Raw genomic sequence first — 15,024 nt, forward strand, 5'->3', positions numbered from 1 at the left:
CACCACAATAGTGCAATGGATGATAAAATCCTTGATAATACACATTCAAAATATGATAGAACAATACATTGGAGAGAAATGGGTTTGAATCATATATTCATTCATTAATTCGGATGTCTTTGTAAGAATACAATTCATACATAAATCCTTCAAGAACTTGGAAAAATCATAGACATAAGACTCTTTTCTATTTTTTGCCGTGTAAAATAACCTCTTACAATCCTTTTATTTCATCTAGGCTTTTCTATGTGGAAACAAAAATTCGGAATACATAAGGGACCAAAATTCTGAACCCCATCTCATAGCCCCGAATTCCCTTCTATAAAAACAAGGCAGCAAACAAGCTTTAGGCTAGAGGAGACACCTATCATCTAAGGATGACTATGCATAACCACATCTTGTTATACAAAACAATCATCCTCAAAATTTCCTATGATGGATCAAAATTTGCAGTCGCCTTCTTGAAAACTCATGATGAAAATACCCCTATCATGTCTTCTGGGTTGCAAAATATCTATCATTAGAAAACAAAAACAGTTATGCAAACGGTTTACAACTTTCTATCATCATTCAAATACATGCCACTCCATGTGCTATAGTATTCATCGGATGGCCAATTGAAATTCATTACTTCATCTTCTTTTTCCCTATATGGAATATACTTAAAAGCTACTTGGTTTGCCTCTCTTTCAAAAGTTTCAAAAAATAGCCCTGTAGCAATTATCTTATCCATACTATATTCTAGCATATCCATATTTAGCCCATCATAAATCATTTCTACTTGGGTGTTAATGAGTCTCTCTACCTCTTTCTTACAAGACTGCAAAGGCTTAACTATCCCTTCTCTATCTTGAATATCAGGTAAAAGAGTTTGTTCTAATTCACTAAAACTCTTCATGAACTCCCTTACCTTTCTTTCTATATTTTCTTGCAGAATTTGGGATTGCTGCATTGAGTTTACCAGCAAATATTTTGGTTGGAGTGCATGTGGCCTCTCGGTATGAAATTTAGAGGCCATAGACATCATTCTAAGCTCATTTCCCCTTTGTAACCACTTTCTAAATACGGGAATTGAAACTTCCTTATCATCATTAAACTTTTGAATAGAATCAAAAAGTAAAGAATATAAAGCATGAATACTGATTAACCTAATTTCAATCTTCTTATTTAAATGAGTTAGCACAGAGCTAACTATATCCTTCTGTTCCTTGACTGATTGTTTTTTTTACTCTTTTAATTTATTCTCTAATTCAACAATCTTCTCCAGAAGCTGACTCATTTGGTTTAGTCAATCTTGTAGTATCAGGCTCATCATCATCATCATCATATGGGACTAATACCATGCCAGGGATATTAGTTCTTGTATTTAATTGAGCTACTTCTTCTCTTTGGACCATAGGTGTTGACCTAGATTTTGATGGCTTAGACGGTCCTGTAAGTGCAAGATATGAAACCTTTATTTGTCATTTCTCTAGGAGTTGCACTCTTATTTGCAACTCCACACATCTTTTCTGAGATGCATTATAATCATTAAAAAGTCTATCAATTTTCTTCATCAACTCAACCCACTTTGAAGCTTCCTGTTTCGAACTCTCATGTGCCCACTTAGCAACACCAACATTCAATTTTGGAGCCTCTAAACTTGATGTGTCGGCTTCTCTCTTTATAATCAAGCTTCCCTCAAGTTGGGGTTTAAATCACTGATGTCAGGCTTCTTAGGTCCTTCTTCTAATGCCCATATATCCAAGGTTGCATAATCATCTACAAAGTCTGATCCTCTTAATGCTAACCCTTCTTCTTCTTCCTTTGATTTCCTAATAGCATCAAATGTTAGGTCTGACTTGGAAAGCTAATGTACTAAGAGGGGAGGGGTGAATCAGTACTTCAAAACTTTTCTTGAAAAACAATTTTACTGATAAATACAAACTAAGTATTGCCGATCTCATAATCTAATAATATTGAAACATAATCATAGAAATAACATCCATCAAAATTTCACTCCATAACACAGAGATTTCTGGTCATGAAGAAACTCTTGGTTAGAGAGAAAAACTGTGGTGGGGATGGCACCCACAACTTCACTACTACAGTAATCAAGATTGCTCGGTTAGAGCTACATGTTTAGCTATTTCTGATAGCTTACCCTATTAGGAGTATAAAGATCTTTAGATCTACCTTGCTAAAGGATTTGACAAACACTTTTACAAAATGTTGTACCTGGTTAAAGGTTTTACAATTTATAGACTTTATTAGAGTCTTTTACCCTATTAAAGGTTTCTAACACAACTTAATAATTCAATCAAAATCTTTACAAAATATCTGCAACTTCACATCTGAAATGTTATAGCAGACTCTATGTGCTCAATATAAAATTACCTTGCTCATAGAATTCCTTGGTAATGATAAATAAACTTGGTAACCACTTTTGTATACTCTGTCCCTTAAACTGTTCTCTAAAACCTTCTCAATAACCTCTGAATATCTCTGTCAATCTTCTTTCTTCACACTTAACTATATCAACACTTCGTATCTTCTCTCTGGATTTTTCATGTCATGTGATATATCCAATCCTTAAATCATTCTATTTATAGATCTTTGAGAGGGTGATTTGTTCATGCTTCGATCATACAAACATGTTTTATTGAATGAATAAACATAGAAATTATTTCATTGGATGTTGTTCATCAAAATCATACAAAATATTTAAATGCAATTTCCTATGTAATAACGGTTTCATCTTCTCGATTCTTGTAACACATTTCACATGTGTGTCCAGGTTCATTGAATCTAGTAACATGTTTCACCTCGGTTCAGATTAACTCGATATTCCTTCTTTGTTTCTCAGTAGACATATGAACTTTACTCGGTAGACATTTTGTATTCATCTTTGTTCATAACTTAGTGTGTATCATCTTGGTGACTTGTTTCTCTTCTATAACCGACATCGGTAGCCTTGGTATTTACTGACTGGAATTTTCGGTAGTATTAACTGACTAGTGTATATAGGATGACTTTGGGCATAAAAATAATGACAACTTAGTAAATAGCAACAATCTCCCCTTTTGACATTAGTTTGGTATGTTTGACAAAACTCCTTTCAATGTCATAACACAAAAATCTATATACTTGCAAAATAAACTGAAATGTCAGTATATACATTGTTCAAATACATACTCCCCTTATCAATATTCTATACGTAACTTGATGTTCCATACTCTATATTCCATGGTCTTGATATTCCATGCTCCTGATGTTCCATGCTCCCCCTGTCAATTTCAACTGTACACTCGATATGTATGATAGACTCTATACACTTAGATACTCTGTATACTTGGTACACTCCCCCTTTTTGACAAACAACAAAACTAGTTACCATTTGTGGGGGCAACTAATCAAAAATAGATTTATACTTTGTACGAGCTTCTATAAGAGCATTGGTAAGTGCATCCTTGATACTTTCCATTATTGTATTCTGAGCTGTAATATCAGCTAACATGTGGATCAAACCATCTAAACTGCTTCCCTCTACTTGAGTTGACAAATGGGTAGCTCGGTTGATCTTTTCTTGAACTGATGACAAATGAGGAATAAATAATGTTTGAAGAGTCATGATATCCATCCTTATTTTATGCTCTTCATTCCGAAGTTCTAACTGTTGAGCCATAAGGGTTTGTAGCCTTGTATAATTTTTTTGAAGAGAATCTAGCTTGGTAGTCAATTTATTTGAGAGATCGGTAATCTCTTTTTCAATGACTTCAGTCATATTCTTGATATCTTTGATGAAGAATGAGAATATACATAACTTCTAGAATAAATAAATAATATGCTTGAGTTGAGGGGACAACTCATCAATGATTTCAATAAGCTTTATTTTACCTATAGCAATTGCTTTCTGTACTTCTTCAATCATCTTGGTAGTTAGCTCTTTATCTTTCAATTTGCTAAGGTATTTTGATGCTTCTACTCTCAAAATAAAGATACTCGGTTCTTCTGCTGAATAGCTATCTATCTTTCCTGCTCTACTTTGGCTTTACAAAGCTCACCAAATTCTATCAGTGCTTGCCCTTTCAATTTTGTAATGTCAACATTCGGTAACACAAAGGGCTTTGATAGATCTATCTTAAAATTGTGTCTTTTTGCTTTCTTCTCCTTTGATGATGATGCCTTCTCCAGCTGAATGGGTACAATGGCTTTTGAATCTTGTCCTTCCTTGGAAGTTGCTCGGTAGAGGCAACACTTTTGTTGGTTCCTATAGCCTCTATTGTATCCTTCAGTGTTTCCTTGCTCAGAGTTTTAGTGGCAATTGTCTCAGTGCTTGATGGTACTTGGGAAGTTTGCTCGTTGGTGGCCTAAGAGGTAGGTTCATCTGGTTTAACCTTTTGACCCTCTGTATCTTTATCTGTGTCCTAAAGTTTCTTAGCTGTAACTTGTTGGGTGATAGAAGGATAGGACTTAACCTGTTCCACAATTGATTCACTTGATATCAGTTTGGCATAGGAACTTCCTTCTATCATCTCTCCTTCCTGTGCTCCAGTGTCCATTACATCCTCATCTAACTGAATAGTGGAAGCAGGATCTTGCTCCGTGATGTCAACTATTTCTACTTCACCTTTTGGTTCTTCAATCTGAATCCTGAATATTTTCTTCCATTTTTCTTCAGTTTATATTTCATCTTCAAGAAATAGGCCATTCATCATTTTCAAGGCCCTTTATTTTACTTGAAAATTTGTCTGGTAGTTTTTCAAATGATCTTTTATGTCATCTACCGACATATTTGGAAAGATATGAACAAAAACTCTTTCTCTTATTTGCTTCTCCGAGTCCATAGCATATTTCCATCTATTATAAATGTGTGAGTACAATGCTTTTGGAAGAAAACCAGTCACTTCTAATGGAACTACTCAGAACTTGAGAAGTGTACAAATTACAGTCTCTTCTATTTGCCTCTTCTCTTCATCTATTCTTGTATCATATTTTACAAATCTAAACGACCCAAATCCGCCATATTGCTTTAATTTTGCACAAAAATTGTCAACACTATGTACATCTTCCTTTGTGCTTTTTACAACCTGAAGTTTATTTACATCTTCTGACTCTGTGTCACTTTCCTCTTTATCCAAAATTAGTCTTCTTGTCTTCTTTCTATAAGTTTTTTGTAACCTTAGGCATTTCTACAATCTTCTACTTCTTACTGGGTGATGCAGTAGATGATCTAGTGTTCGGTCGCCTTGCTGGTTTGGTCGGTGACACCTCAGTTGTATCCTGTTTCTTTCTTTTCAAAACTTTGCCCTTTGGCAACTCAGTGCTCAGTGTAATTGCTGCTTCTTGAGCTTTAGTTTCTTCCTCGATCGAAAGTTGATCACTCTTCCTTCTTGTTGGCTTAGTAGGCGTGGAGGTAGAACCTCATCCAAACTTTTTAGTTAAATCCTTGATCATTCTGGTGGCTTTTCTGGAAGCCTTCGGTACTACAATGCTCATTTTTACTTTATCTTTCACCTCTTCATAGGTGCCATATCTAGTCTTGGTAGCATGCCTTGGAAGTGCTAAAAAGGCATTTATCTGCTATTGAGCAATGTCAAAATCTATCTCATAACCCATAGGCGGTAATGATTGAGACCTAGGTTCTACTACATTGACATAATAGTAGTTGATATCCACTTACAAACATATAGTATCCTTATACTTTTCTACTAGCTGAGGTGGAATCTTGTACCTGCTATGCATGTTTTCCTAGAATCTATTGAAGTAATCATCCATTATCATATTGAAATTATCACCTAGCTGATTGATGAAATGATTTATTTGATGGGTGATAGGTCGATGTAATTCCCAAACAATGTTATTGACAGATGGAAAGAATATCTGAAAATAGAAGAACATACACACTAAGAGTGAACTTTAGTGTGTTTGCAGTATTATTCTTCTTTAGTTTCCTTATTGTATTGAGATTTTCAAAAAGATTCTTCAATAACACTTCACATAAATCAATTTGCATACCCTTTTTAACAATTTTATAAGCTAGATCTACCACTGCACACGGTACACTATTTTCTCTTGCAGACTGGAATAAACAATAACCAATAACTCTAATAGCAAAATTGAGTTCTGCATCAGTCACATTGTTCAACTTAAGACCTCTACTATTAGAATCAACACCTGTTAATGTTATCAATTCCTTCTGTGTTCAGGCATGGTCAAATATAGGGTATCTAGTTATCATGTGAATAATCTCCTTGGTGATCTTGAAAGGTTGATCCTCTAACCACATAAAGTCATCATGCACTCAGCTCAAGACAAATTTGACCCATTGGGGTTTGAAGACTCGAGGATAGGTTAGGGCTTCGGTCAATCCCTTAACTTTGATATGCTCAAACTTGCTATCTAGGTTTCCATCGGTACACAATTTGTCATACATATCCTTAATCTTGGTATGAACTAGCTCATCAACTCGGCACTTGGTATAAAATCTAACATCTTCGATCAACATAACCCATATGGAATAAGAGAGAATGCAGTTTTCTCATCAGGTTCAGATGCCACTTTGGGAGGTAAGGTGTATTTCAATGTAGGCTTCTCAATGCTCTCTACTACAATGGGTTTCTGTACCTTGGGAGCCATTTCAAACTTGAAATCCTACTTATGAAATAGCTTAGGGTTTCAAATAACCAGAAAACGCTTCCAACTTAGTAAATACTTTGCAAATATTCACAACTGACTTTGATCGGTTAACTGTTGAAAATGTAGTTTAGATTATGCTAAATACCTTGAATTCGCTTTTGGAAATGTTTGATCACCTTTTGATTCGCTCTGCTCTACACTTTGAAAACTGGTAAGTGAAAAATGATCATGCAAAATACCTTAAGTACCTCTTTTTGACCTTATTAGGCTTCGTGCGGTTAGGTATAATAGGCATTAAATGCACTCGGTTCCACTAAACTGACTATCTCCCTTATAAGCTTTTACAGACTAGACAGGTTTAATACATTTGCCGACTTCTCTAGTAATTCAAAAGACTAGATAATATTTCAAACTTGCTATTGCATCTTAGCTATGTAGATTTTGGAATTATGTACATGATTATATAGGAACTGTTAAGATCTAACCTTGTGAGGATGCAGTCCCTCCATACCTTTATTGATTAATTTTAAGTAGATGCACCCAACTCGGTAGGTAAGGTTCTTCCTTCATTAGTTGATACATTTTCTTTCTTTTTCCAAAATTCCTGTAATTTACTTCTTATCTCTTAGTATCTCCTCTAGGTTGGTCTCTAGAGTCTTTAGCCACGTGTCCAACTTTGTGACAATGAAAACATGCCATTCCGAGATTTCTCCATGATCTTCGGTTGTTCATTCCAAACCTTATCATACTGTTTGCACTTATATGTCCATATCTTCCACAACATTCACACCATATCCTTGTATTGTAATCCCATGGTATTGAAGTATATTGTCAATTGAGATCTGTGTGAGTTTGGTAGCTTCTAGTGTTTGCTCAGTGTGGAGTCCACATATAGTTTTTCTGCTTAAACCAACATTTCTTGGTATTGTGTCCATATCTATTGCATTTTTACAAAACCCCTTGAATTTTTCCTTCTGATAATTGTTAATAGACTTTGTCCTACTTTGCTTAGATTTGTGACCATACTTATTGCAATTGTAACAATAACCATCAAACCTAGTAATATTTGGTTGCTTACCTTTTCTGCTCTAGCAAACGTTGGTAGTATGTCCTCGTTTTCCACAATAGTTGCAAATAGGCTTCTTGTCCTTCATGTGATTTATGTTCTCCTTATTTCTAGCTTGCTTTGATAATTCTCCTTTCTCGTTGGTGTTGATCCCTTTCTCGGTAGAGTTGTTTCCTTTGTAACCAAGTCCTGCAGTTTTGTTGGGTGTTCTCATATTTAGTTGCTCATCCAACATTCTTGATGATTCATGGCTTTTCCTCAGTGTTTCTTTTGACTTCTTTTCTACTTCTAGTTCATCGGTCAATCTTGATAATTCAAGTTTCAATGCTTAGATCTCATTTTCCTTTAGAGTAGCTTCATGACGTGCATAATCCAATTGATCAGACAGATTATGTTGAACTTCAGTCATCCTTGATATTTTGTCATTCTTTGCAGACACCATTTCTTCTAGTTGTTGTTTTTCTCCTTCTATATTTCACTTATTATCTTCAGCTGCTCTCAATGCTTCAAGATTTTCAATCATCTGTGTGATGAAATACTCATGTTCCCTTCTCATTGCTTTTAGCTATTCATTAAGTGCTTTGTTCTTTTCTTTCAATTCTGCAATCATTTCATCAGATTCTTCTGATATGTTTTTCTTAGATGATGTCTCTATTTGTTCCACCAACTCTTGTGAGTCTTTTAAATCATCAGACAACCTTCTTTTGACTTTCAGTGATCTTTGCATTTTCCTCTGCATATCGGCAATCACTTGATTAGCATGATCCAATTCTTCTTGAAGATTCACAATCCTACTTTTTTTTTTTATAGCCTTCCATTGATAGGATCTTTCTCTTTAGGCTATTAGTCCCTTTACCAAGAATCAGGCTTTGATACCAATTGTTAGGTCTGACTTGGAAAGATAATGTATTGAGAGGGGAGGGGTGAACCAATACTTCAAAACTTTTCTTGAAAAACAATTTTACTGATAAACACAAACTAAGTATTGCTGATCTCATATTCTAATAATACTGAAACATAATCATAGAAATAACATCCATCAAAATTTCACTCCATAACACAAATATTTTTGGTCACACAGAAACTCTTGGTTAGAGAGAAAAACTATGGTGGGGATGACACCCACAACTTCACTACTACAATAATCAAGATTGCTCGGTTAGAGCTACATGTTTAGCTATTTCTGATAGCTTACCCTATTAGGAGTATATAGATCTTTATATCTACCTTTCTAAAGGATTTTACAAACACTTTTACAAAATGTTGTACCTGGTTAAAGGTTTTATGATTTATAGACTTTATTAGAGTCTTTTACCCTGTTAAAGGTTTCTAACACAACTTAATAATTCAATCAAAATCTTTACAAAATATCTGCAACTTCACATCTGAAATGTTATAGAAACCTCTATGTGCTCAATATAAAATTACCTTGCTCATAGCATTCCTCGGTAATGATAAATAAACTTGGTAACCACTTCTGTATACTTTGTCCCTTAAACTATTCTCTAAAACCTTCTCGGTAACCTCTGACTATCTCTGTCAATCTTCTTTCTTCACACTTAACTATATCAACACTTCATATCTTCTCTCTAGATTTTTCATGTCATGTGATATATCCAATACTTAAATCATTTTGTTTATATAGATCTCTGAGACAGTGATCTGTTCATGCTTCGATCATACAAACATGTTTTATTGAATGAATAAACATAGAAATTATTTCATTGGATGTTCTTCCTCAAAATCATACAAAATATTTAAATACAATTTCCTATGTAATAACGGTTTCATCTTCTCAATTCTTGTAACATGTTTCACATGTGTGTCTAGGTTCATTGAATCTGTTAACACATTTCCACTCAGTTCAGATTAACTCAATATTCCTTCTTTACTGCTCGATAGACATATGAACTTTACTCGGTAGACATTTTGTATTCATCTCGGTTCATAACTTGGTGTGTTTTATTGAATGAATAAACATAGAAATAATTTCATTGGATGTTCTTCCTCAAAATCATACAAAATATTTAAATGCAATTTCCTATGTAATAATGGTTTCATCTTCTTGATTCTTGTAACACGTTTCACATGTGTATCCAAGTTCATTAAATCTGGTAACATGTTTCCACTCAGTTCAGATTAACTCGTTATTCCTTCTTTGCTGCTCGATAGACATATGAACTTTACTCGGTAGACATTTTATATTCATCTCGGTTCATAACTCGGTGTGTATCATCTCGGTGACTTGTCTCTCTTCTATAACCGACACCAGTAGCCTTGGTATTTACCGACTGGACTTTTCGGTAGTATTAACGAACTAGTGTATATAGGATGACTTTGGGCATAAAACTAATGACAACTTAGCAAATAGCAACATCAAATGCCACTGTATCTACTATATCACATTCTAGCAATATCAAGACTCTAGCCTAACTTATAATTTTACCGCCTTCATCAGTAGTGATTTCCTTGAATTCTTCTTTCATTTCACTTTTTACTTCCTCTTGGATTTCTTGGTCTAATCTATCTAGCCTTTGGGCCTTCCTCTCAGCAATACTTCCTTTGTATTCCTCAACCTTTGGTTTCCATACTAACTACAAAAAGGCTAGGCTTTTTACAAATGCATCATCCTCAAGGAAATTATGACATGCCTCCTTCCTTGCATCTTTTGAAGGCTTTGCCCTGGATATCCAAGGGAGTAAGATCCAACTCCAAATTAGGAGCCAATACAGGAATACCCATCTACATTACTGCATTTGTTGCAACAAACCTATCTCCCTCCACCTGAGATTCATCTTTTCTTGCTGGTGAAATGGATACATCTAATGGCAAGGGACTTCTATCAGAAACTTCAAGATCAATGATCCCAACTCCTTGAAAAGGCTTAGTTGGTATCTTGGGGAAAGGCTATGAACTCATCATCTTCTTACCCCTTCTCCTTATAAATCTCCCACTATCATTGCTACTATCTTCTTCCACACTTACTTCTTCTCTAACTCTTTTGTGAGGAGATTCCTAAACATGCCTCTTTGCTACCACACCACTCGCTCTCTGGGATACAGGTGGTTGTGAGCTTAATTGTTGTCGGCCATGAATTTCTTCAAGTCTAGCTAGCTTTTCCCTTAAGACCTTCATCAATTCATCAAAAAATTTCATAACAAATTCAATCTTGGCATAGAATGGGGAAAACTCATTTAATGGATCATATTTTGGATCCATCTTCTGAATAGCAACCCATAATTTTTAAAAAATTATCCACTTCTCTTTTCTCCATTCCTCCATCATGGGGTCAAATTCATTCCTGATTAAGTCCTCAGGAAAATTATGCACATGGGGAAAAATAGATCCTCTTATTCTCTTTCTAAAAGTGTTGTAAAAACCTTCAAGATCATAGTTTCTAGCTATACTTACCCCCAAATGATATGGAGCAAAGAATTTGTCAAAATGCTCATGTCCTCCCTTTATAATCACAAAGGGATGATGGTGTAATCTGAGAAGAATGACCCTTTTCCTTTTCCTTTTAAATCTTTATCTTGAATACATCCAATTTGCCACATCACCTCAACAAAACCCATTCTCAAAGGAACATTGAAAGGTAGTACATGAGGTTGTCGAGAAAAACCATACATTCTTATTATAGTACTTACAGAGTATGGGATAAAAACTCCCCAATTATGTTCAATCCTTGCAAGAGGCACCCTTTCCTTGGGTCTCACAAAATCATGCAATTCTTTAGGAATCCTTGGTGGATTCACTATCAGCCTTTGTCTTAACCTAGAGGCAAAGTTGTTATCAAATCTTATATAGCCACCCTCTTGTCTATCCCATGGCATGTCTATGCTCTAGAGTTGTATTGGAATCTCCTAATTATCTATTTTCCTTTTGAGGTTCATGGTACCCTCTGAAGATGGTGAAAAGGAGTGTGAGGTGGATTAGATTGTAAACATGCAAATCAAACACAAAGACACATGAAACCAAAAGACATAAATCAAATCACATGAAAAACATGAATAGAGATGCATATACCTCACAACCTTTTTACCTTCTCCTTTGGATGGAGCTTAGATGGAGTTGAAGTGCACCCAAGTGCCTCCAACATGATGTTGATTTTATCCTAGATTACTTAATGTGGTTAGCTCTCCAACATTGTGCATAAATGGATAAAATGGATTGTTGAGGGATGATATGGATAATGTGCCTAAGTATGGATGAGGGATGGTTTTGGCATGATAAGGATGCAATTGTGATTTTATAGGCTCAAACTAACAACATAAACTTACTAAACTTGGAGATGATAAGTGAAGGGATGGAGTCCTCAATTTATAGGAAGAGGAGAGGAAAAATGAAGGGCTAAGATTGACCCAAGATGGACGGTCAAGATTTCTTGTGAGCTCACACAAGACCCAAGAGGAGGTGTGCAGACCAATAGATATGCCTTAAAGGCATTTCTTGTCTCCACACTCCTCAAGGTACATTGGGAAGACTTCCCAATGTGCCTTGAGAAGAGAAAGGGATGGGACATTTCTTGAGGAACGGAGAGGAAGAATTTAAAATTCTTCAAAAAGGGATGATCATGGGAATAGGAGGGATAAGAAGGAATTAAAAATTCCTTGGAAGATGAGATGTCTAGAGGAATGTGATATTTTCAAAATCTCACATTCACCTAGGAAAAGAGCATTTAAGGAGAGTGGTTGGATGGAAGGGACAAGGAGTTGACTTTGTGGCTAATCATGATGATTAGCCACTAGAAAATCATTAGGAGGGGGATTAGAGGAAATGTTAGGTGGGATTAGGATATATAAGATTTGTAGGAGGATTTGAATAGGAGAGAGAATGAGTGGAGGGAATTAAAAATTAGAAGAATAATGCTAAGTGAGTTTATAGAGTTTCTAGAAGAATTTATTAGGTTAATGATGGATTAGGAAGATGATTTGTAGGAATCATGTAGGTTAACCAACTAATTAAAATTAATTAGTTAAAAGGAGGATTTGAGAAGTTTTAATTTTAGAAGAATAAAAAGAGGGTTGATTTATTAAATAAATCAATCATAGACTATAGTGACATTATTAATTATAATAATTAATATTGAGGAGAATTAGAGTTTGCATAATTAATAAATTAATTATGTGAGGAATTAAAAATAATTAAAATAATTATTTTTAAGTGTCTACACCCTCAAATAATCTACATTCCTTGAAAGGAACATATGCATAAGTAAAGAATACCATGAGAATCTAACACCAACAACCTGATTCTTAATATCTAATAACCCCTCATGGATATTTTCCTCAAGATAAGGAGAAAAGTCAAAAACTACTATAAAGTACGGATGTTGTATTTGCATATCCATGTACATGAAATTAGGTGGCTTTACTATAATGGGACTAAAACCCAATAGTTGGCATAAAGAGAAGAAAGTGACCTAGAAATAGGGAGCGAAAGCACCAATTGAGAATGACTCTTCTGAACTAGGGCTGATATGGTATGTTGTACTTCCCGCTCTGGCTAAGTGCGTTGGAAGGAAATTATTTCTAATGAATTCCTTCATCTTGTAATATTATGCATTCTATTCTTTTAAATCTACTAACACAAAGCTAGGGGATGACTTGTATAAGTCAAAACGCTCTTGAAACTCTTCCCTTTTGATGGTTAACAGAATCTCCCCATCATTTCCCCTGATAACCCTTGAAACTAGTTTATATACAGAAAATGTCTCATACCTCAAAGCAACATTTGAGGTGTATCCCATTCACGGGGATAGGTAGTAATTCTCCTTCCATGGTTGAAAGCTGAAAGGCATTGTGTTCCTTATATTCAAAAATGATGAAGGGACCAGTTCAGAAATTGTAAAACTTAGTGTGCTTCCCTGGCCTACCTTCAACTAATCTACTTTCAATACAATATCCCCCTCTCTGAAGATTTTAGGAGTTTCTTTCTTATGAAAAACCCTTTTCATTTGGAGTTGGTGATACTCCATTATCTTCATTTCTTTATCTCTGAATTCTTCCAATGCTAATAACTCAAAATACCGCACTTCCATAGGATCATTTGCTTCAAAATTGACAAGAGTATCTGCAAGATCAAGTGCAGGAAGCTAAGTATAAATGGGCAGCCTTTCCTCTTTACCATACACCAGCTTGTAGGGTGAGTTACCAATGGATATTTTAGGAGTAATTCTATCCACCCACAAGGCAGATTTCAACTTATTGTGCAAATCCCTCTGATTATCTTGAAGAGTTATCTTGATAATCCTTATTAGGTTCTTATTAGCTAACTCTGCCAAACCATTACCTTGTGGGTAGTAATTGGAGGATGTGTTCAAATAGATGCCATTTTTCACTGCCTAGTCACTCACCCTCAAACCAACAAAAGCCAAAGCATTATCAGATATGATAGATTCAGTAACCCCAAATCTAGTTATCAAATCATCATAGAAATTCAAAACAGCTGACTCATTAGACTCTTTTAGAGCCACTCCTTCAATCCATCTTGTAAAATAGTCAGTAATAGTAATAACCCACCTATTCCCAACACTTGAAGGTGGGTTTATGGAGCCAATAAAATCAATTCCCCATTTCATAAAAGGTTGTAATGGCAAAGCTGGAAGCCTCTCTTTACCTATGAACATGGTACACTTTGTACATTTTCTTTCCCAAGCATGGGAATCCTTGAATAATCTTAGCCAATAATAACTTACCCTCATTATTTTCCAAGCAGTTGTTTTAGGGACAAAATGACCCCCTGAAGTTCCATCATGGAACTCATGCAATAGTTTATCAATTTTTTCATTATAAATACATCTCAGTAGGACCCATTTAAATCCTTTTTAAATAGAACATTATCAATAAGGATATAGTGAATGGCCTATAACCTTCTTTTCCTCATGTTCTAAGTCATTTTGAGCTGCTACTACAAGATGCTCACACAATCTGTTTCCCCTAACCAACTTTGTTATCTTGATATCCACATCATACTCTATGACTTTTAGTCACCCGCCCTATTCTCTTCTCATTCAAATCTTTGGTCAAAAAGAATTCCTTTACACTTGGCTGAGCGACCATTAAGTGGATTTTATTGTTATAAATCATATATTTGAATTTCTTTAAACTTCTAATTATTGAAAGAACATGCTTTTCAACAAAGCTATACCTTTGTTCATACTCTTAACCCTGGCTAAAGAAGGCAATAGGTTGCTCAAAACCTTCAGCATTCTGTTGCACCAACATAGTAGAAATAGTGTTCATACCTATCCATAAGCATAAAGAATGAAGTCCTTGGAGAAATCTGGATTTATCAAGGTGGGTGACATGGACAATGCTTCTTTGATGGCCTAAAAACCA

Source organism: Cryptomeria japonica, chromosome 3, assembly GCF_030272615.1.
Source record: "Cryptomeria japonica chromosome 3, Sugi_1.0, whole genome shotgun sequence".
In the NCBI taxonomy this organism is placed as follows: domain Eukaryota; kingdom Viridiplantae; phylum Streptophyta; class Pinopsida; order Cupressales; family Cupressaceae; genus Cryptomeria; species Cryptomeria japonica.